The sequence below is a fragment of the Lissotriton helveticus genome, chromosome 1_2 (genome assembly GCF_964261635.1).
Source record: "Lissotriton helveticus chromosome 1_2, aLisHel1.1, whole genome shotgun sequence".
In the NCBI taxonomy this organism is placed as follows: Eukaryota; Metazoa; Chordata; class Amphibia; order Caudata; family Salamandridae; genus Lissotriton; species Lissotriton helveticus.
Genome location: NC_136058.1, coordinates 450,308,311 through 450,333,632, shown reverse-complemented (window position 1 = coordinate 450,333,632; position 25,322 = coordinate 450,308,311).

The following is a 25,322-nucleotide window of genomic DNA, read 5'->3' as shown; positions in this document are numbered from 1 at the left end:
AAATACAGATCTTGTATGATAAAAGGAGGGCTGTGAAGAGAACAGTGGTCGACGTGGGAGACTGGGTCAAGATGAAGTCTCCCAGATCCAAATTCAGTCTTCCGTTTAAGGGTATCAATGTTTTCAAAAATGCAATAAAGACCAGTGACCATAGAATTTGGAATTTAAGTTGAGTGGTGAAGTGCCAGGCTAGTGCTAGTTTTGATACTAGCACCGCAACTGGTAGGCCTGATACAGGCTCTGAGGTGGAAGTGTGGTGTTGGGTTCAAATCAGGCCTACATACTCTGCTAAACTCTCGAACACCTTAGTATAGAAGTTGGCACGGACACTGGAAAAGGTAAAAGACAAGTTTATTAAGACCCCATGGGGTGGTGATACATTCCTACAGCACCCTTCGGCAATGTAAGAAGTAGCACACCGAACATCGGTGCGCGACCTCTTTTATATGGTTTAATAGCAATAAAAAGATAGGCGGTTACAAGTTACACATTTTAGGTACATATAAGGTCATTTTTGGAACACAGCCAACATGTGGGAGGAGTTTCAACAGCACTGGTCAGTTAGCATGAACATTCCTGAAGAGTAACCAATTGGTGCGTAATGCGCATGTGCGCTTGACCAGTACTAAAAATAGCCTGTTGCCGAGCAGACTAGTGACCATGGGTATCGAGAAAGGACAAAAGGGCACACTGACCACGAGGCAGCATGTTCATAGGAAACGGAAGTCAGAGGGATTCAAAATGGCCCCCGTTCGTTTTGGTCAAGTTAACAGAAAAGACCGTGTAGCTGTGCTAAACGCTAACTCAGGAGCTGCCAAAACACGACAGACGGCCCTTTTAGCGTTTAGCAAAAGCTACCTCATAGTGGACATAGTCAGAATGTTCATCCTCAATGTTAATAGCCATTATTTTCAATACTTCATCATTGATCAGTTTCTCTTGCTTAACAATAGCTCGTTTGGACGGAATACAGGCTGTGATACATACAGAACATAATGTAGGGCCACATTGAATACATAGACAAAGAAAAAATAGTATTCCAATAAAAACACAGAGAATCGTTAATAATTTCCAACCCCAAGTACTAAGCAGGGTCCAGAACCAACCAGAAAAGGTCCATGTTCCATTTTCTGGGTGGATCTCAGCAGCTATCTTATGTAATTTTGTAATTGAATCATATACAGAAGGTGAGTTATCCGGTACGTACACGCAACAACTACTTCCGATGACGCGGCATGCTCCACCCCTATCAGCTAGTATCACATCTAAAACCATTCGATTCTGGAGCGCTACAATTCTGGTAATTTGTAATTCCTCAGTAATATTCCCTAAAGCAGAGGCAGTTTCATTGGCAACGGCTTCCACTACACGTGTAAGCCGCCTTATCTTCCTGCTATTTAATGCAGCTCCCACGAATGAAAATAACCCCAGATTGAAATCTACATATTGTTGTAAAGTGGTATCAGTCTGGTCTATTTCATCAAGATCTATTGTTCGTTTCACTCTATTCAATATGAAATCATGGTACAAAACATAATCATTATGATACATGGGAGGAGCAATAAACACAGGTGGTAATACAAATGCTACATAACACGTTCCTAACCAACCCAATGGTAGACGATGGTATCCCTTATTTCCACAAATGAAATATGTGTTACGTGAAGCTACAAATGCAATTCCAGTTGGTGTATCAAAGGTAAGTGTAATATTACATTCACTGCGGCCTACAGGGATTGTACCTTTATTTCTAATACACAAATCTGCTTTTGTATCGATAACGGTTATTATATGCGAGTTCGTCACATTTATAAGTCTTTGATTCGTATATACACGAGGTGTAGAAACATTGTCCGGACGATATTCTTCCCATTCGAATTTAGTTCCTTCAGCGTGTGGATAGCCATCTTTATCGTTATAGCATATTTTATTCAACCGAAAAAGTAATCCACCTTTCGTTGGCCATCGCAGAGTAAAAAGAAGAGTGTACCAAGCATGACAAGAACCATTATGAGAAAACGGGAGAGGAATGAGTGGTGTTCCTCCTTTCTTCTGGTGTCCGGGCAACATTCCACATACCCAACAATTGGACGTATTGGTCATGTTATGAGTATGATGCAAAATCTTAATAAAACTGTTATTCAAATAAGTCTGCCTATGCCTTTCTTCGTGAAAAGGCAGAGTGAAATGAAAATGTTCAGACGGACTTGGAGTGGTGGGCAGTAAATGTTCTCGTACAGGAAACAACAGTTCTATAGTCCAGGCTAATACTGCGATCACCACTACGGTCAAGACAAACAAAACAGCACCAAGAATTCTCCCTCTTCGCGTCGAAGGAGATGCCATAGTTCACAAAACAATACTCTTCAAAAGCAACACTAAGCGAGAAAAAATTAAAACGATGGTTCTGAACCGAGGCTGCCGTTGATTTGTTCTCCGGGATTCAAGACGGGTGTCGCTACACTGGGCAGAACTGATCCCCCCCCCTTGATATTCCCGGCTTCCGTTTCACAAACCTCAGAGCGGTCACCAACCAGTTTCAAAAAGAGCACAAAAGAAATCTTATTTCCTGGGGCGTAGATTGTACTTCACTTTATCAGAAACAACGTGGTCCGGGAAGGCTCCCTCCAATTCATCAGGCGTGACAGCTGGGCTCTTTTCTGTATCCAAAATCTTTCTGTAGTCGGATAGCACCACAGGGCTCACCAGATCCGGAGAGACACGTCGGCAGTGCGTTGAATGAATCCACCGCTTCTTGTTGGTGACTCTCACAGCAGTTCGTGTAGCCAGCAGCACTTGCTCAGGGCCATGCCATCTCGGTTCCAAACTGCTGGATCGCTCAAAGATTTTGACCATCACGTGGTCCCCAGGACGGAGATCGTGAGCCTCACCAGTGGAGTTATCAGGGAGCGCCTCTCGAACCTGTTGATGAATAGAAAGCAAATCATTTGTTAATCGTGCCAGATAATCGTTCATCATTATACAAGGCATATCATGTATCAAACGAGGTTTTGGAACTCCCCAGATATTCATAGGCCTTCCAAACACTACTTCATAGGGTGTGAGGCCAGACCGAGAATGGGGCACTGATCGAATGGACAGCAATGCCAGAGGCAAAGCGTCCGGCCATTTCAGAGATGTCGATGCCACTATCTTTGCTAGCTTCAGCTTCAGAGTTGCATTATATCTCTCCACTAAACCTGCTGATTGCGGATGAAAGACAGCATGGAATCGTTGTTTGATTCCCAATCCTTTCAGGACATATTCCACTACTTTTCCAATGAAATGAGGGCCATTATCACTCCACATAAGTTTACAAACACCATAGCGCGGGAAGTACTCCTTGAGTAGCACCTTAGCTGTTGTCAATGCTGTATTGTCTTTCGTAGGGTAAGCCTCAATCCATTTGCTGAAGGCACACACCACTACTAGGACATACTTGAGATTATTACAGCGTTCCAGCTGGATGTAATCCATTTGTAGTACTTCGAATGGTGCAGCAGGTGGAACAAACCCACCTTTAGGAGTATGAGTCCCTTGTCCAGGATTGTGCTGCAAACATATCAGACAGGTCTGCACTACTCTCTTAGCCGTGCTAGCAATGTCAGCATTTTCCCAAACTCGTGTAAGCAATTTAGTAATTGCGAGAGCTCCAATGTGTGCCAGTCCATGTGTCATTTGCACCATTGTTTGTAAATAGGCCATGGGTAGTTTCCATCTCTCCATATCTTTACTACGCCAGCAACCCTCATCATCCAATACTCCCTCGGTGGCCCATTTCACAAGTTCTGCCTCTGATGCTGACTTCTGTATATCGAGTATTTCTTCTCTAGCATCATGCCACCGCTCAGCTTGTGACTTCACCACATACATGGGGAAATTATTTTGCAGCATAGCGGTCTCTCTCGCAATGCGGTCTGCAAAGGCATTGCCCTGTCCTATTTTGTCCGTCACCTTTTTATGTGCGCTGCACTTAACTATTGCAACTTTCTTTGGGCATAACAGTGCATTCAGGAGATCGCGTACCAATTCTCCATGCATGATGTGTACTCCGTGTGAAGTCAGGAATCCTCGTTCCTTCCAAAGTAGGCCAAAATCATGCACTACTCCAAAAGCGTAACGACTATCCGTGTAAATGTTCACACATAGTCCAGCACTTAACTCACATGCCTTCGTTAAGGCTATCAACTCAGCCGCTTGAGCTGATTTTTGGGGTATCCGTGCTGCTTCTACTACAGTCTTAAGTGTCGTGATCGCATAAGCTGCAGAAGTCGTACCATCTGGTAACCTCACACATGACCCATCAACCCACAGTTCCCCATCTACATCTGGAAATGGCGTATCCTGTAAATCGATACGACCCTTTGTCTGTTCCTCAGTCAGAAAAACACAATCATGTTGTTCTTCCTTCTGGGTCTCAGCAACAGGATCCGGCAATAAAGTAGCAGGATTTAGTGTTGCACATCGTTTTAGTGTGATGTGCGGCGCCAACAACGTTAGCTCATATCCTGTCAGACGGGCACTAGTTAGATGCTGTGTTTTCGTTTGATTCAGTAACGCATCTACTGCATGGGGAACTAGCACCAACAATTTGTGTGACAAAACTATTCCCTCACTTTGTCGTATCGCAACTGCTGTTGCTGCAACTGCTCGAAAACATCCAGGCAATCCTCGAGCCACAGGGTCGAGTACCGCCGAGAAGTATGCACAAGGCCTCTGTTTGTCTCCGTGTGTCTGCACTAACATTGACAATGCACACCCATCCTTCTCGTGTACATATAATGTGAAAATCTTCGTATAATCAGGTGTACCTAACACTGGTGCAGAACAAAGAGCTTGTCTCAATTGTTCAAAAGCATTCTGACATTCATCCGTCCATTCAATGGGAATCGGTGTATCTTTAGACAACAATACTAACAATGGTTTAACGATATGTGAAAAACCCAATATCCATTGCCTACAAAAAGACGTCAAACCTATAAAGGCGCGAACATCCTTCTGAGTGCGAGGGACTGGAGTATCTAGGATTGCTTGAATCCGATCTGGTGTCAATGCACGGCCCTCCTTAGACAAAAGATGACCGAGGTAGGTCACCTTTGGTCTACAATATTGTAGCTTTTTCTTCGAGACTTTATGATTATGCTTAGCCAGGAAGGAAAGCAAGGAAAAGGTACTCTTCTCACATTGTTCTGGCGTGTCTGCAGCAAGTAAGATATCGTCTACATATTGAATGAGAACCACTCCCTCTTGTAAGTCAAAGGAATCAAGCTGTCTTTTTAATGCCTGGCTATAAATGCTAGGACTTTCAGTATAGCCTTGAGGAACTCGACAGAATCTATACGATTTATTATTTAATGTAAAGCCGAATAGATATCGACTGTCAGGATGTACAGGGATCGAAAAGAAGGCGTTCTTCAAATCAATGACTGTAAAAGTAGTTGCCGTCGGTGGAACCAACGTAAGCAATGTGGTGATGTCAGATACCACTGGATACTGAGGCACTACTATCTTGTTTATTTCCCTCAAATCAATAATGAAACGGTAAACTTTAGCATCTGTATCTCTTTTAAGGATCGGTAAGATTGGACTATTGCAAACATTGTAAGGAACTTCCTCGACTACTCCTGCCGAAATCAAATCATTTACAATGTGTATTAAAGCAAGTTCACCTTCTCTAGAAATCTTATATTGCGGGACACGTGGCAGAGATACTCCCTCCTTTACAGTAATACGCACTGGAGGAATTATCATTCGTCCTACATCCGTGTCAGAAGTGGCCCACAACGTTTTTGGTAAGGAGGCCAATACTTCAGATTCATGGAGAAAACACACTCGCTCAAAGTCTGGGTAATTCTCATTCAGCACAACTCGCACTCCTTCTGGGGCACAGCGAATAGTAGCTCGAAAGTGTTTTAACATGTCGAGTCCCATAATATTATCTGGTGTATTTGGAGACAACAAAAAGGGACATGGGGCAGCAAATTTATCGACATGGAATGTAACTGGTTGAGACAGTGGGCTAGAAGTAGGTGTTCCATCGAACCCTATTGCTGTAATTACCTCGCCAGACAGGGGAGCCCTTGGAACCAAGTGTTTGGACAAAGCGCTACGAGTAGCTCCTGTATCAACCAGAAATTGATCAATAGAACCCAGAACCTGGGCTTCTATGTATGGACCCCTTTGATCAACTGGTACCTCAACCGATTCCACCCCCCATCCTACGCAATCCTATGCATAATGCTCATCCCGTAGTTCAGCAGGACCACCCTCATTTATCTGATATTGATTGCGATTATCAAACGTATTATAATCTGACTGGCCACGACCCCTTGCTCCATATCCCCCACCATCATTCGTGCCATAACCTCCTCTTGTCCCTCCATAATAACTTCTAGACCTTCCACTTCCTCGCCCCCTCAAATTACGCTGTTCTCGAAACACCGGACAGTCTGCAATCCAATGCCCAAACTGTTTGCAGTATGCACATTGATTCACAGAAATGTCAGAACGAGGGGGAGGAGCATTACTGTACGATCCTCGTCCCCCTCTATTGTTCCCTCTCGTAGCCTGAACCTGGGCTAACATTACCTTCGTTTTCAATTCCTTCGCCTTCTTTTCACTACTTTCTTTCGCCTCCAATTCCTGTCTTTCATAATATTGAGCCATAGTCAATAAAGAAGCAGGGGTTGCGGTGGTCCATGAACTTTCACTCGCTTTTAATCGTTTCGCAATCTCCGGTAGGAGATTAGCTACATACTTATCAACGAATAGGTGCCTGCCAGTATCTTCTGTCAATAATTGACCACTGTAATCATGGAACGCTTCCTCGAAGCGAGAGAAAAAATCGGAAACTGATTCATCCGCTTTCTGCTTACACGAGGCTAATATAGTCCAATCAATCTTTTTAGCGGGAGCAAGAGTCTTTAGTTTTGTTAGTATGGCCCCTGAAAGGTCTAATATTAACTGACACGGCTTACATGCTGGTTCTCTATCTAAATCAGCCTGAACAAGATCTTTCCAAGTGGCCCCGAGAGTCGTGAGGTCATCAAACCTACGAATCACTCTCCACATATCAGGGGGCAATATCAACCCGAAAAATAGATCAATATCAACTAACGTCATGATACATGAAGAAATTGCACTTTCAACATTTTCATAAAAAGCCGCAGGGTTTTTACGGGGATCAGGTAAAGCATTCTTAAGCGCCATGACATCTGCTCTATTCCAAGGCGTATAAACCCAATTATATACAAAATACCCTTTCGCATCTTTAGAACTTTTATCATCATCTGTGCCATCCCCTTTATGAGGGACATATAAAGGCGCAGCTTCTCGCATGGGTCTAACATTAATCGCAGCGATCTTATCTGTTTCAAAAATAGGGCATTCTTTGGATATCCCCGTCGCTCCGGACGCAGACGAATTCTTCGACGTTCCCAACTCCCGTAGTCGTATCGCCTCATTTCGTAGTTGAATCAAACGCTTGAAGAAGTCGTCCGCATCTGAAAGAACAAAAAGACCTTTACGAAAATTCTCACGGCCCTCGGATATCTCCTTGGGTTCTAACTCGAGAGAATATTTTCTATACCGCTCAACAACTTCATCTCCAAAATGATCTAAAAAATACAGTCGTTCCTTATCAGGCCACTGTTCCATTTTTACAGCAATGTCAGAAACAGTAACAGTATTAATATTTAGCTTTCGTGCCAACGAACGTAATTCCGCAGTTCGTTCCGCATGTAACCTGGTACGCTGTGTTCGATCACTATCCTCGTCTGATCCCTCGCTCGGAGCCGTGGGTGCGACGTACGGAGGCGGACAACGATCTAGTAATGAAAAATCATCCGTTTCATTAGTAAGGACTGGATAGAGAGGACGCCTGATAGGGAATTGACCATTAACCTGTAAATTACGTTCTCGTCTCTCCCTCTCTTTCTTTTCCTGTAATTCCTTCTCCTGTAGCTGTAAAGCTTTGTCATGTGCAGCCTTCCGCTGCACTTTCTCCGCCAAGGCTTCCTCACGCTTCACTCGTTCACGCACCTCTTTCTCCCACATACGCACACAATCAAACATATCTTGTCTAGACCTTCGCTGAAACAAACACTGCTCTACATACTGTACCTTTCGAAGGTCAAACGACCCATATAGTGGCCACTGTAATTCACGATCAGTTTTAGTATACTTATGCCATAATGTACTATACATTATTGGTGGAATACCGAATTTGACATACATTTCACGATTTGGAGTCCCCTCTGGGGGAGCCGGCTGTTTTGCACTTAATCGATAATTGGTACCGTTTTCAGAACAGCACATCCTACGGAGTGTGCTAAAAACAGGCATGTTTCAAAAAGTACCACGAAAACGTGATACTACAAAAATGCCACCTAACACGGTGCACTGTTCAAATCAAATAAATCAGAGAAATATCCCTACATGCCTGCCTATGTGAGGTGCACTTCACATATTCAAATTCAAATTCAAAAATTCAAAACGTTAGCTAACAAATTCAAATTCAAATTCAAAGTTTCAAAAAGCCACAGTAAGTGTCAGTAGACTACTTCACCACTCAAAAGCTTACCAAATATTTTCAAACGTCCAAAGTCCAACTGCCAAGTTCTGTGGTCAAATCAGCCAAAACGGCACATCACGACAATCCAAGATCAGAATCTCAGTCGAGGACCGGCGCCACCTGGAAGGTCAGATCGGAAGGAAGGGAAAACACACCGTGGGTGCCGAGACTCGGGTCACTCAATGGCAGCGATCGCGTCCATGGCGAGTTTCCTAACCTTCGTCACGACCTCTCCTTCGGGCATCCGAGTCGCCGATGAGTCCCTTCGTGGTCGCCAATTGTGGTGTTGGGTTCAAATCAGGCCTACATACTCTGCTAAACTCTCGAACACCTTAGTATAGAAGTTGGCACGGACACTGGAAAAGGTAAAAGACAAGTTTATTAAGACCCCATGGGGTGGTGATACATTCCTACAGCACCCTTCGGCAATGTAAGAAGTAGCACACCGAACATCGGTGCGCGACCTCTTTTATATGGTTTAATAGCAATAAAAAGATAGGCGGTTACAAGTTACACATTTTAGGTACATATAAGGTCATTTTTGGAACACAGCCAACATGTGGGAGGAGTTTCAACAGCACTGGTCAGTTAGCATGAACATTCCTGAAGAGTGACCAATTGGTGCGTAATGCGCATGTGCGCTTGACCAGTACTAAAAATAGCCTGTTGCCGAGCAGACTAGTGACCATGGGTATCGAGAAAGGACAAAAGGGCACACTGACCACGAGGCAGCATGTTCATAGGAAACGGAAGTCAGAGGGATTCAAAATGGCCCCCGTTCGTTTTGGTCAAGTTAACAGAAAAGACCGTGTAGCTGTGCTAAACGCTAACTCAGGAGCTGCCAAAACACGACAGAAGAGCCTGTTGCAGGAGAAAGGGGCTCTGGGCCACTTCACTTGAAATGTATTCCCCGACGTTTGCACAATTGTGTTTCTTAAAGTGAGCTCTTTTCCCATCTCCCATGCACCCCAGTTTTCTCTTTGCCTATAAAATCGCTTTGTTGAGTTTTTCAAAGCTCCTACATGCATTCTCTATTATGTTCTTTGTATCCTTTGCATTCATAGTTAAGTTTCCTGTTATTTTCTTTAAGTTTAGAATGTGTGAGGGGGAGAAGGTGTGTCGTCCTGTGTCATGATACTCTGGAGTGCGAGGATGGGTGCTGGGCCGTGGGCTGGGATAGAGACATTTGTCATTCAGTCTTAGCTTGATGAAGGATAGGGTCTCTGTAGCTGTGATACTTAAATAAACCTTTCTTGACCCCCGTATGATCTACTCTGCTTTCTGGAGGGACACACTTCCACAGACATCCATGTTAAATCTAGCAGCGCACAACCCACTGAGCATTCCTGCATGTGTGGTACTTGATGGCAAAGGTTTATTGTAAGCGGTTTATGCCATAACCACCGTTCCCTCTAAGATGCGTGCGCGCGCGCGCTCGCACCGCTCCTGACCTCACCACGCACCACCTAGCGTGGAGCGCGCACACGGTCAGGAAGTCGAGCCGCCGGCCGCTTTGAAAGAGAGCGGCGCGAATGCGGCGGAGCGGTCGTGAGGCGTGCAGGTAAGGAGGTGGGGGGATGGCTTGTGGCGCTTGAGGCTACGAGGGAGGGCGGGGTAGACTCTGGCCTTTTGTTTAAGTATTGCTGTTAATCAGAGCCCCTTCACGGGCTCCGATTAACAGTAATACTTAAACAAAAGGCCAGAGTCTTCCCCGCGCTTTCCTAACAAAAGAGCGTGTGTTTGGAAACTGCCTACGCTTTTGTTAGAAAAGCACGGGAAAGACTCTGGCCTTTTGTTTAAGTATTACTGTTAATCGGAGCCTGTGAAGGGGCTCTGATTAACAGCAATACTTAAACAAAAGGCCAGAGTCTACCCCGCCCTCCCTCATAGCCTCAAGCGCCACAAATTGCTATGTGTCACATTTTCATAATTTCATTGTAATTTTGAGTGACATTTCAACAACTATGAGTGACACTTTATCGGAAGCAAAAATCAAGCATGAAACATATGGAGAAACATATAATTATCAAAAATGACCCATTTGAGCAACAAGAAACTCTAAGAAGTGCACTAACAGGGAGGGGCCTGCCTGTGAAGAGCGCGCTGCTCTGCCAAACAATGCTGCCCGTGCTGAGTGGCGCCCTGAGTAAAAGCCACCACGAAAACGAGTGGGACAGAGGGCAGGAGGGCACCAAAAGCGAATGGGACAGAGGGCAGGAGGGCACCAAAAACGAGGCGGGCAGAGGGCAGAAGGGCACCAAAAGCAAGTGGGGCAAAGGGTAGGAGGGCACCAAAAGCGAGTGGCGCAGAGGGCAGAAGGGCACCAAAAGCGAGTGGGGCAGAGGGCAGGAGGGCACCAAAAGCGAGTGGGACAGAGTGCAGAAGGGCACTCAAAGCGAGTGGGGCAGAGGGCAGAAGGGCTCCAAAAGCGAGTGGGGCAGAGGGCAGGAGGGCACCAAAGCGAGTGGGACAGAGGGCAGGAGGGCACCAAAAACGAGTGGGGCAGAGGGCAGGAGGGCACCAAAGGTGAGTGGGGCAGAGGGCAGGAGGGCACCAAAAGCGAGTGGGGCAGAGGGCAGGAGGGCACCAAAAGCGACTGGGACAGAGGGCAGGAGAGCACCAAAAATGAGTGGGGCAGAGGACAGAAAGGCACCAAAAATGAGTGGGGCAGAAGGGCACCAAAAGCGAGTGGGGCAGAGGGCAAGAGGGCACCAAAAGCGAGTGGGGCAGAGGGCAGAAGGGCACCAAAAGCGAGTGGGGCAGAGGGCAGGAGGGCACCAAAAGCAAGTGGGACAGAGGGCAGAAGGACACCAAAAGCGAGTGGGGCAGAGGGCAGAAGGGCACCAAAAACGAGTGGGGCAGAGGGCAGAAGGGCACCAAAAATGAGTGGGGCAGAGGCAGGAGGGCACCAAAAGCGAGTGGGACAGAGGGTAGGAGGGCACCAAAAGCGAGTGGGACAGAGGGCAGAAGGGCACCAAAAGCGAGTGGGGCAGAGGACAGAAGGGCACCAAAAACGAGTGGGGCAGAGGGCAGAAGGGCACCAAAAATGAGTGGGGCAGAGGGCAGGAGGGCACCAAAAGCGAGTGGGGCAGGGGGCAGAGGGCAGGAGGGCACCAAAAACGAGTGGCATTTGGCGCCGCAGACACGCGAGGTTCAGTTCCTGGCGCACATAGCCATGGTTGCAGCGCACAGAGACCCTCCACTGCCGCACATAGAGGAAAAAAACTAGAGGGAACATTGGCCATAACGCCTAAAACATTGATATTTACAGCACGTAATTAAACAATCACAATTCTTGTTCATTTAAAACGACTTAAGCATAGATCATATAAATACTACACTTTGCGCATAATCCATGATCTGACGTGAAGTGCAAGTGCAAACGGATGACGTACATCACTATTAAAACCAATCAATTAGATAGAGCGGTCATTAGATCTTACAAAGCGTCCAAAATAACAAGCGCATACCGAGGTGCAGCCTTCGGCGTCTCCGTCTGCTTGTTGCCCACTCAGAGCAATTAAACCTAATAGGAAGCCTGAAAGCTGTCTTATAAACAACAGAAATAAAACAAGAGCAGAAGCCTGCTGCGCAAACGTTATCTATTATGTTACAAAAACGAGGATTTGACCAAATAGTTACAGTTTTGCCGACAGCCCTATGGAAATTAACCCTTAGATATGGGCCAATAGACGTCCAACACCTAAGCGAGCATTTTATAAAGTGCAGGTGCAAGTAGAAATGTGCAACAATACCTCTCGATGCTCTGTCCAGTCAATAAGGGGCTCCTGGTCGTCCATTTTGCCCTAGTGCCTTTAATACCGGAGTCGAGCCACACTCCAGTTTATGAGGGCAGATCTGTCAACGGACGACCACAGCCCCCAGAGACAACTCGGAAAATGGCAAAACCATCACTACAGTTGGTTTATGGTTTGCACCCACTTTCTTCGCTGCTGTCTATAGCAGGTCTGCATATACGAAGCAACTGCCTAGCAAATCTCCATACGATCAGTTCTAGAACATAAGAAAAGTGCTGCACTGCAGCATCTCAGATTACGTTTTAGAAAAAGAGGATGTAGGTAGTACCTTTGGATTTTAAGCAGCATATCACACAGCAGCATCAAATGCATAAATGACTCAGGGCCTCGTTATGTATGGGGACACGTTTCCGGCCCGCCTCCAGGGGCTTTACCCATGATTTAGCAAAGGCCCCCACCTGAAGAGTCCCTAAGCTGAACATGAGATATAAAGCCCTTTTCTCAGGAGGGACCAGCAAGTCCTTGAACTGCTCTCAGCACGGTTCACATTTTACTTTCCGGTAATTAGTGTATGTTAGAACATTCGTAACGTACTTAAACCAGGGTAAACTATTGTAATTCCTGCGTCGTCGCAGTTCCTTCAAGACCATTCTATATGAGGGAAGAGCTGGAGTCGACCACACTCGCACCCGGTGTCTTACGGGATGAGATCCTCCGGTGAACCCCAGCTCAGCTGTTAATACTGTCATTGGGGTGCCAGGACCCAGGATCAGTACACGTAACAAGAAGATGTTTCACAGTTTTTGAACATCGTGAACCTTCGTAAAATTCCACAGTTAGCACCATAAGAGCAGGCCAGCCGTGCATTTGTCTTGAATGTGTCGGTGCTAGTTTTATTGGTCTCTTGTTGCTTGAGTTAGAAAAATGTAGAATCGTGGCGACAAGTTTGTTTACGACTTCGACAGATGAGCTTTCCAATATAAATGGTCATCCATTCGTATGCCGAGGTAGCCATGTTTTAATTAGCTTAGTTGGTTTACTATCAATCCTGAATGTCAACAATAACTTTGATTTAGGATTAATTATCTTATAATTTTCTCTTTATTGATTATTAACTTCTGTACTTTAGAGAATAGCTCGAAGCCTTCCAAAAGTTGATGCATTGATTTTTCAGTATGCTCTAATATTACTGTATCATCTGCAACCAGCGGGATCGGAATATTCTCCTTCTCCAATATCGGAACATGGAGACTGTTGTAAGTTGAATCTTCCTCTCTTGCTCTGTCCTCTTTCTTCCCCTGCTCTCTAGCTTGTGTGTGTGGAATGTTACATATGTCATAGAATGTTGTTTGGGGATTAGATTCAGTTGGTGACTGTAGGCTGAGCTTCCAGGAGGATAGCTCCTGGTGGGGCTTACTTTATGACTTACTTCATAGCATATTTTCCATCTGCTCACCTCTACTTCCTGTAACTATTTGACATTAAAGACCTTCTTGGAACCTACATCTCGACTCCATGTGGAAATCCTTACTACATTTTGGCGAAGTTTTGGACTACAAACCCTGCGTGGATTCTAACTCAAGGACTTACTACTCAAGGAATTCTTCTACTGCAACTTATTACTTTCAAGGTTTGCAACTACATCAAAGAACCCAAGCTTGTTACTTCCACCTGTAATTTTATGGCTGCCCTTGCCCCACCAGTGACAAATCTACACCGGTCAGCCTCACCTGGGCTTGCCAACATCAACTCAAGCTTGGTGAGTTAAATATCTTTCTGTTTCGTGTCTTACCGTTGACCTCCATCGAATGTTTGAGCCAGTATTCATCGCTTACATGGCACACGTCTTGACAGTGATTTTTCAACATAATTTAAATATCGATCTTCACAAGCTCACTGTCCTTCTAACTGTAATTTTGTACTGCCATTGTAAGGTTAACATAACATAACATTGTAAGTGGAACGTATTTTGTGCCCTACTCATGAAAAGCTTACTATTTGGATATGTTATACTTTTAACTTTGCTGCGCCACACATATCCAAAGTTAAAATGGAAACTGTCATCCACCTTTAACAGTCTCCTTTCGTCACGTTTCTCCTCTTGCTTCTGCGTGCAACTACAGAGGAGCTCCCGATGACTTTCTCCTACATGAGTAACAGTATTTAATTTGACCGGCACCATTTATCTCATTTTTAATTCAACAAACATGGTGTTTTGTACCGACAATTGTGCACTTCTACATATGAGGTCAAGAAAAAAAACACGTCATTTTTGATTCAAATTACATGGCTCGCGCACTTCATCTCACCTTCTCTCTTATCCTGCTGGAACTTTTGCAGTCTTCTGTAACGTCTTCATCTCCATGCTGATTTTGGACGCTGTGTGCCTAGTGTGTGCCTTTAGGCACTCGGTGTGCGTCCCAAGAGCGTGCCGCCATCTTTCTGTAGTCACGTTTTTAGGTTTAGCCTCGCCGAAAGCTGTGACTTTCTCGCAAGGCGAAAACTTTTGTTTTGCAGTATGTGGGCTTGTCCTGCCTCTGTTTTCCATTGGCTAGCTCCATAAATGGAGGCTAGCCATTGGAAGAGAGAGGCGTCCGTCATTCTGCGAGGCGACTCGGGGGCGTTCCTGAGATTTTTTCTCATCCAGCCCCTTTTAGGACGTCAGTGCGGCGGTGGGCGGGGTTTATTTTTTTGCTCGGCCATGTTTCTTTTGGTCATTCCGCGGCCGACTGCTGCCGGAGGAAGTCCAGGTCCAGGTGAGTGCTTTTGATTGTGGCCGTTCCTGCCGCCCCCCCCTCCCGCTGTCCGTGTTCCCGTTCCTGCCCCCCCTCCCGCTGTTCGTGTTCCCGCCCCCCTCCCGCTGTCCTTTCCCACCCCCCTCCCGCTGTCCGTGCCTTTCCTGCCCCCCCTCCCGCTGTCCATGTGTGCCCGTTCCCGCCCCCCCTCCCGCTGTCCATGTGTGCCTGTTCCCGCCCCCCCCCCTCCCACTGTCAGTGTCGTGAGCTGGTGCATTGAAGCACTGGAGCTGCAATGGTGCACTAGTGCACCCCGGGGTGCACTGGTCTCGCGCGGATTGACACTGACGCATTCATGGAAACACTGGTGGAGATACTAGTTCAGCTGTCGTGCACTGCTGCAGCTCAGGGCGAGCTTGTGCAGCCCAGATGTTGGTGCATTTTAGGGAAGCTGTGGTGTAGTTTTTGCTGGGCTTTGCAACCACTGGTGCAGGTAAGTGTGAGATGCCACAGGTCGGCGTGCAGTGACACGTCTTGGGAAGATCGGTGTAGTTCTTGGGGGACATTGGTGCTGCACGCTGGTGCAGCAATGGTGAACTGACGTAGCACCGAGTGCATTGATGCAGCTGCGGGTGCGCTCGTGCACTTGAGGAAACGCTTATTGCAGTTATGGTGCGCTGGTGCAACCCGGGGTGCCCTAGAGCACCTGCGGGTGACCGTGCGTGCCCAGCTCTGCATTTGCTGGTGCATGTTTAGGAAGGATTGGTGCTGTTCTGGGACCTTGCAACCATGGGGATGCACTGTAGAAGTAAAGTGTGAGGTGCTGCAGCTCTGTGTAGTTCTTTGGGGACACTGGTGAACTGGCGAGTGCATTGGTGCATTTGAGTGATCACCGGGGCAGTTATGGTGCGCTCATGCAACCCAGGGTCCACTAGAGCAGCAATGTTTGAGCATCTCGGGAGAGGCAGGTGCATTTTAGGGAATCGCTTGTGCAGCCCTTGGAGGAGACTGGTGCAGGCAGTGGGGTTGCTGATGCGAATAGTGGAAAAGAAAGATTTGAAGATGTATTGATGTAGTGCTTTGGGGTCACTGGTGCAACGCTGGTTGCACCAGAGCAGCAGTGTGTGAGCTTGTGCAGCTCGGGAGAGGCAGCCATTGTCGGCTCGAGGGCAGAGGTGCAGCCATGGGGTTACTGGCGCCTGTTGCTTATTAATACTGCTGCAGATGTGGAGAGCTGGTGCACTCCGCGTGAACAGTAGTGCACAGGTGGGGTGTCGTGCAGTTAAAGAACACTGGTGCAGCTGTTGGGGGTGCTGGGGCTCCTGCAGGGTGCGATGGCTGGTGCACTAGTGCACAGATGGGGTATCGTGCATATAAAGAACACTGGTGCAGCTGGTGGGGGTGCTGCCTGGGGCTCCTGCAGGGTGCGATGGCTGGTGCACTAGTGCACAGATGGGGTGTCATGCAGTGGAAGAACACTGGTGCATAGCTGGGGGGTGCTTCCTGGGGCTCCTGCAGGGTGCGATGGCTGCTGCACTAGTGCACAGATGGGGTGTCGTGCAGTGGAAGAACACTGGTGCATAGCTGGGGGGTGCTGCCTGGAGCTCCTGCAGGGTGCAATGGCTGGTGCACTAGTGCACAGATGGGGTGTCGTGCAGTGGAAGAACACTGGTGCATAGCTAGGGGGTGCTGACTGGGGCTCCTGCAGGTTGCGATGGCTGGTGCACTAATGCACAGATGGGGTGTCGTGCAGTGGAAGAACACTGGTGCATAGCTGGGGGTGCTGACTTGGGCTCCTGCAGGGTGCGATGGCTGGTGCACTAGTGCACAGATGAGGTGTCATGCAGTGGAAGAACACTGGTGCAGCTGGTGGGGGTGCTGCCTGGGGCTCCTGCAGGGTGCGATGGCTGGTGCACTAGTGCACAGATGGGGTGTCGTGCAGTGGAAGAACACTGGTGCATAGCTGGGGGTGCTGACTGGGGCTCCTGCAGGGTGCGATGGCTGGTGCACTAGTGAACAGATGGGGTGTCGTGCAGTGGAAGAACACTGGTGCAGCTGATGGGGGTGCTGCCTGGGTCTCCTGCAGGGTGCGATGGCTGGTGCATTAGTGCACATATGGGGTGTTGTGCAGTGGAAGAACACTGGTGCATAGCTGGGGGGTGCTGACTGGGGCTCCTGCAGGGTGCGATGGCTGGTGCACTAGTGCACAGATGGGGTGTCGTGCAGTGGAAGAACACTGGTGCAGCTGGTGGGGGTGCTGCCTGGGGCTCCTGCAGGGTGCGATGGCTGGTGCACTAGTGCACAGATGGGGTGTCGTGCAGTGGAAGAACACTGGTGCAGCTGTTGGGGGTGCTGCCTGGGGCTCCTGCAGGGTGCGATGGCTGGTGCACTAGTGCACAGATGGTGTGTCGTGCAGTGGAAGAACACTGGTGCATAGCTGGGGGGTGCTGCTTGGGGCTCCTGCTGGGTGCGATGGCTGGTGCACTAGTGCACAGATGGGGTGTCGTGCATATAAAGAACACTGGTGCAGCTGTTGGAGGTGCTGGGGCTCCTTCAGGGTGCGATGGCTGGTGCACTAGTGCACAGATGGGGTGTTGTGCAGTGGAAGAACACTGGTGCAGCTGGTGGGGTGCTGACTGGGGCTCCTGCAGGGTGCGATGGCTGGTGCACTAGTGCACAGATGGGGTGTCGTGCAGTGGAAGAACACTGGTGCATAGCTGGGGGTGCTGACTGGGGCTCCTGCAGGGTGCGATGGCTGGTGCACTAGTGCACAGATGGGGTGTCGTGCAGTGGAAGAACACTGGTGCAGCTGGTGGGGGTGCTGCCTGGGGCTCCTGCAGGGTGCGATGGCTGATGCACTAGTGCACAGATGGGGTGTCGTGCAGTGGAAGAACACTGGTGCATAGCTGGGGGGTGCTGACTGGGGCTCCTGCAGGGTGCGATGGCTGGTGCGTTAGTGCACAGATGGGGTGTCGTGCATATAAAGAACACTGGTGCAGCTGGTGGGGTGCTGCCTGGGGCTCCTGCAGGGTGCGATGGCTGGTGCACTAGTGCACAGATGGGGTGTCGTGCATATAAAGAACACTGGTGCATAGCTGGGGGGTGCTGACTGGGGCTCCTTCAGGGTGCGATGGCTGGTGCACTAGTGCACAGATGGGGTGTCGTGCAGTGGAAGAACACTGGTGCATAGCTGGGGGGTGCTGACTGGGGCTCCTGCAGGGTGCGATAGCTGGTGTAGTTGTCTATGGTGCTTTGTAACACTTTAATGGTGACACAGCTGCACGTGTGTTGTAGTGCTGGATAGATGTGTAGTGGGGTCTGATGCAGCTGCAATAGGTCTCGCATTTGTGAGATTAAGCTATTGGCATTGTAATTGACAATGCCATTTATTTATCTGCTTTCAAAACCAACACATAAAGACAAAATTTGTCATTTACAATGCCAATAGCTCAAACTTTTACAAAGGCGAAACCGTTGCATTGCATCACCTTACAGAAGTGAGGAAATGCCTGTTGTGAGGAAGAAGGTTGCTTTTTTCAATAGTCCTGCCCGAAAGGAAAGGAAACGCATGTCGCCCAGATGGAAGCTGCCTAGTCTAATGGCATGGTACCGCATGGTGTATCCCGCTGTCCGTCATCCCCGCCCCCCCCCCCCGCTGTCCGCCCCCCTCCCTGTCCGCCCACTCCCCCCCCCCGTCTGCCCCCCTCACCACCGCTGTCCGTGTCTCTGTTTAGGCACACCCAGGCGCTCCTGGCTGTTCCCATCCCATTTTACAAGAGCCCAGCCCCATTAGCCCATTGCTAATGTCAATGTAAACAACAATGCCATGTATTTGCTTTCAAAACCAACACATAAATACAAATTTTGTCATTTACATTGCCAATAGCTCTAACTTTTCCAAAGGCGAAACCATTGCATTGTAAATGCTTGTTTGTGATTTGGTCTGCATTTACATTACCAGCCATGGACAGCCACGTTTTGTTACGTTCTCGTCATCTCGATAAAGTTTTGTGGAGCGTAGATTTCATCCCGACATGTTGCACCTTCTAACGACCTCTGTTTCCATCCATTGTTGCTTCCTGCACCAAAATATTTTACAAGACTTTGCTTTATTTTAAAAACCGGAACTATGTTATTACTTGGTGCCATCTATTGGTGGTTTGTGCATTTTCGCTTTCCAATGATGTACTGCACTTCGTGGGACCTGAATGAAACAACGACTTTAATGAGTGACGTAATGGAGCTGTGCTGTTTTTGGTGTCAACTATCGTTTCATGCAAGTTTGTTCAATTTCTTTTCTTCATTATTCAATGAAACTTTTGACCTTCGACTTTCTTCAGCACTGATCCGGTGGTTCTTATTCCCAGATGACTACGGTGACTACTTTATTTATTTTAATTTGTTTATTTTATATTCTATGCCTTGTACTTTTCTGTGTATTTAATTCCTGGGTAATGGTTTGCAGATTAAATTAGCATGTAAATGTAAATGTAAATGTGCTGGACTTGTAAAGCGCACAGCTGCCCGTAAGCGTCCCGGCGCTTGCTTAGGGAACCCGTCCTGGTATTCCCCTGTGAGAAACCCCGGCAGGGTGTCCACAAGGTGAAAGCCAGGCATCCCGCCGCGAGGGGCCATAGTGGAGATTAAGCAAGCTATTGCCCAGAGTCGCAGAGTGTGACCCCGTGAGTTGAGTAGGCACCAGAGCGAGAATTGTCAAGTCCGTGGAATTTTGAACCCGAGGCCCGCCGAGGCGGGGAATCGAACACTGGTCCAGAGTCGATCTCAGCTTCCGGGTCTGCCGCCTCTTACCACTGAGCCACGCTATTTGGTGTTTTATGTGTGCTATCCTGCATATTTATAAGCATGTGTATGGGTTTTATTTTGTCAGAGTTCTCTTTATTACACTGTCTTTCTTCATTCTTTGCTGAATGTGCGATATTCATGTTTTTTTGCTGAATGTATGATATTCTTCATTCTTCTGCTAAATGTGTGATATTATTCATCCTTTTGCTTAATGTATGATACTATTCATTCTTTTGCTGAATATTGAATTTTCTCCATTCTTTTGCTGAATGTGTGTTATTCTCTATTTTTGCTTACTGCGCAGTTGTTCTACTTTGTTTGTAGGAATTTGATTATTCTTTTCTGATATGCTTTTCCGATATTCTTGAGTGCTGCCTACTTTCTTCTCTTCACGCACGTTCATATTTTCCCTCACGTTTTGTGTCTTGGTACTTCTCTGTTGCAGCGCTGGTTCTTTTTTTCACCTTGTCACTTAACGTAGGGTTTCGCCTTGACGTCAGGCAATCTGGTTTTGTGCGTATTTTTTTCTTATTTTGAATTCTTGTTTTCTTTGATATTCTGTGTTCTTCTTTTCTTCAGTATGGTTATGTTCGTATATCTTTTTCCTGCCTATTCCTTTATCTTCCTTTCTCTTTCATTGTGAGGATCGGGGATGGGTGTCATTCTTTCTTTCGGTTCTTTTCTTATTCTTGTATCCTTTCGTGTTTGCATTTCTGCTTTCTACATATTGTGCTTTTGCGTTTTACATTTTTCTTTCTTTTCTTGTTTCTCCTTCTGTTTTTATTTTCTAGTGTAAAGAAGGGGGGTATGTTGTAAGTTGAATCTTCCTCTCTTGCTCTGTCCTCTTTCTTCCCCTGCTCTCTAGCTTGTGTGTGTGGAATGTTACATATGTCATAGAATGTTGGTTTGGGGATTAGATTCAGTTGGTGACTGTAGGCTGAGCTTCCAGGAGGATAGCTCCTGGTGGGGCTTACTTTATGACTTACTTCGTAGCATATTTTCCATCTGCTCACCTCTACTTCCTGTAACTATTTGACATTAAAGACCTTCTTGGAACCTACATCTTGACTCCATGTGGAAATCCTTACTACAGAGACCAAGATTCCTGAGAGAATCAGTTCCATTGATGTGAATGTTGAATAAAGCTGGGGCAAGTACGCAACCCTGCCCAACGCCAATGTTTATTTCAAACTTCTCTGTGCATTCTCCTTTTACACCAAATCTTACTCTGGAATGATTGCCGCGGGGCAGATCCTTTCGGATACTCCATCAGTTGCTTGGGAACTTCCTTCCTTCAGAAGACTCCGAAGGACGGAGCGGCGACAGAATAGAATCCTGTTTTTAGGTCTCCAAAGACCACGAAGAGCCAGGAGTTTCCAGGGACACGTACTTCATACAGATCATGTACAACCTCAGAGCCGGGTCGATTCTACTTTTGCCTTTTCAGGATCCGGCCTGAAGGTTAGAGAGAATATAGTTCTCCTCTGTCCAGGACTCGAGTCGTGACTGTAAGAGTTTCCCAAAAATGTTCCTGATGTTGTCTAGGGAGGAAATTAGCTGATAGTTGGAGGGGTCGTCTCTCCCCCCTTTCTTGTGAATCACCATAGATATGGAAGGCTTGCATGATTCTGGAATCAAACCAAGAGTCATTACGGTGCTAAATAAAGCTGTTAAAGACCCTGAAGCACTGAACGTCTGAACTGGCCATCCCTCCTTTCCTCTGAATCCATGCAATAACGCTTAGTGGAGGTGTGGAGGAGGGAAGCCCATGTTACCGCACAGTAAACAAAGTGATGCTATCAAGAGAACAAAGGTATGCCCAAACTAGTAGACCAGGAACCTGGAGGATCAGCAGGTAACCAGTAACAATGCTTCGCTGTAGACTGATTTCTGAAAAATACCAACTCGATGACTGTGTGGATGCCGCCGCTCTCCACAAACGGTTCATTAACCAGAAATGAACAGTTTTGACATTTGCTGACACGACTTCGACAATTTGGAAAATACAGTTAAAAAGCAAAGATAGAACAATCACACTTGATTCAATCTATTCACAGAATTTAGCAGATTATCCCACCCACCCATAGGATCATGAGACCACCATGAGCCAGACCAGATTACACCCCACCCATAGGATAATCAGATCACCATGAGCCAGACCAGATTACCCCCCCACCCGTAGGACCATGAGACCGACCAGATTACCCCCCACCCGTAGGACCATGAGACCGACCAGATTACCCCCCACCCGTAGGATCATGAGACCGACCAGATTACCCCCCACCCGTAGGATCATGAGACCACCATGAGCCAGACCAGATTACCCCCCCACCCGTAGGATCATGAGACCACCATTAGCCAGACCAGATTACCCTACCCCACCCGTAGGAGCATGAGACCACCATGAGCCAGACCACCCGTAGGATCATGAGACCACCATGAGCCAGAGCACCCGTAGGATCATGAGACCACCATGAGCAGACCACCCGTAGGATCATGAGACCACCATGAGCCAGACCACCCGTGGGATCATGAGACCACCATGAGCCACACCACCCTTAGGATCATGAGACCACCATGAGCCAGACCACCCCTAGGATCATGAGACCACCATGAGCCAGACCACCCGTAGGATCATGAGACCACCATGAGCCAGACCACCCGTAGGATCATGAGACCACCATGAGCCAGACCACCCGTAGGATCATGAGACCACCATGAGCCCGACCACCCGTAGGAGCATGAGACCACCATGAGCCAGACCACCCGTAGGATCCTGAGACCACCATGAGCCAGACCACCCGCAGGATCATGAGATCACCATGAGCCAGACCACCCATAGGATCATGAGACCACCATGAGCCAGACCACCCGTAGGATCATGAGACCACCATGAGCCAGACCACCCGTAGGATCCTGAGACCACCATGAGCCAGACCACCCGCAGGATCATGAGATCACCATGAGCCAGACCACCCGTAGGATCATGAGACCACCCTGAGCCAGACCACTCGTAGGATCATGAGACCACCATGAGCCAGACCACCCGTAGGATCATGAGACCACCATGAGCCAGACCACTTGTAGGATCATGAGACCACCATGAGCAAACCACCCGTAGGATCATGAGACCACCATGAGACAGACCACCCGTAGGATCGTGAGACCACCATGAGCCAGACCACCCGTAGGATCCTGAGACAACCATGAGCAGACCACCCGAAGGATCATGAGACCACCATGAGCCAGGCCACCCCTAGGATCATGAGACCACCATGAGCCAGACCACCCGTAGGATCATGAGACCACCAAGAGCCAGACCACCCGTAGGATCATGAGACCACCATGAGCAGACCACCCGTAGGATCGTGAGACCACCATGAGCCAGACCACCCGTAGGATCCTGAGACAACCATGAGCAGACCACCCGAAGGATCATGAGACCACCATGAGCCAGGCCACCCCTAGGATCATGAGACCACCATGAGCCAGACCACCCGTAGGATCATGAGACCACCAAGAGCCAGACCACCCGTAGGATCATGAGACCACCATGAGCCAGACCACCCGTAGGATCATGAGACCACCATGAGCCAGACCACCCGTAGGATCATGACACCACCATGAGCCAGACCACCCGTAGGATCATGAGACCACCATGAGCCAGGCCACCCGTAGGATCATGAGACCACCATGAGCCAGACCACCCATAGGATCATGAGACCACCATGAGCCAGACCACCCGTAGGATCGTGAGACCACCATGAGCCAGACCACCCGTAGGATCATGAGACCACCATGAGCCAGACCACTCGTAGGATCATGAGACCACCATGAGCAAACCACCCGTAGGATCATGAGACCACCATGAGACAGACCACCCGTAGGATCATGAGACCACCATGAGCCAGGCCACCCCTAGGATCATGAGACCACCATGAGCCAGACCACCCGTAGGATCATGAGACCACCATGAGCCAGACCACCCATAGGATCATGAGACTACCATGAGCCAGGCCACCCGTAGGATCATGAGACCACCATGAGCCAGACCACCCGTAGGATCATGAGACCACCATGAGCCAGACCACCCGTAGGATCATGAGACCACCATGAGCCAGACCACCCGTAGGATCATGAGACCACCATGAGCCAAACCACCCATAGGATCGTGAGACCACCATGAGCCAGACCACCCCTAGGATCATGAGACCACCATGAGCCAGACCACCCGTAGGATCATGAGACCACCATGAGCCAGACCACCCGTAGGATCATGAGACAACCATGAGCCAGACCACCCATAGGATCGTGAGACCACCATGAGCCAGACCACCCGTAGGATCATGAGATCACCATGAGCCAGACCACCCGTAGGATCATGAGACCACCATGAGCCAGACCAGATTACCCCCCCATAGGATCATGAGACCACCATGAGCCAGACCACCCATAGGATCATGAGACCACCATGAGCCTGACCAGATTACCCCCCACCCATAGGATCATTTATTTAATTTATTTAAGGTTTTTGTAGTGGCGTAGTAACCCGTGAGTATCCCAGCGCTGTGACTTGTAAGTCAAGAGGAGACGGAGTTCAGGGATATGCAGAGAAGTTAGGGGAAGAGAAGGGTTTTCAACGATTTTCTGAAATGGAGGAGGCTGCGTTCTGTTCTCAATTTCAGAGGTAGCGAGTTCCAGTGCTTCGCTGTGTTCACCGAAAAGCGACGTCCTCCTGCACGGGCTTTTTTCACTCTGGGTACTACGATGAGGTTCTCGTGGTCAGATCGGAGTGCTCTGGTAGGTCTATAGGGGGTGATACAACTTTTAAGGATGGGAGGGCCTTCATTATGGAATAATTTGTGTGCCAGGCAGAGGGCCTTGAATACCACTCTTTCTCTGACAGGTAGCCAGTGGAGTTTCCTCAAGGCAGGTTTTGCTGAAGTTCTGGCCGGGGTGTCCGTGAGCAGCCGGGCAGCGGCATTCTGGATTTTCTGCAGGGTGTGAAAAGTGGCTTCAGGGGCTCCCAGGTAAATAGCGTTACTGTAGTCCAGCCTGGACAAAATAAGGCCTTGGATCAAAAGCTTGCGGGAGCTGGAAGGAAGCAGGGGGAGCACTTTCCTACATGACCTAAGAAGGCCGAAACAGATGCCAGCCGTTTTCTTTGCCTGCGTTCTAAAGGTGAGGTCTTTTTCTAACCATATTCCCAGGCTCTTGACCTCCGTCTTGGGGGTCAGGGGTTCACCCAGACAGGCAGGCCAGATGTTGGGAGGCAGGGAGAGCCCTTTTTGTCCTAGGAGCAGAATTTCGGTTTTTGACCCATTAAGTTTGAGTGCTGAGTCGTTCATCCATTGGTGTATTTTGGAGAGACAGCCATGCAAGTTGGAGGGTTCTTGCTTGGGGTGAGAAAGAGTTACCACCAGCTGGGTATCATCAGCATAACTGATGATCGTC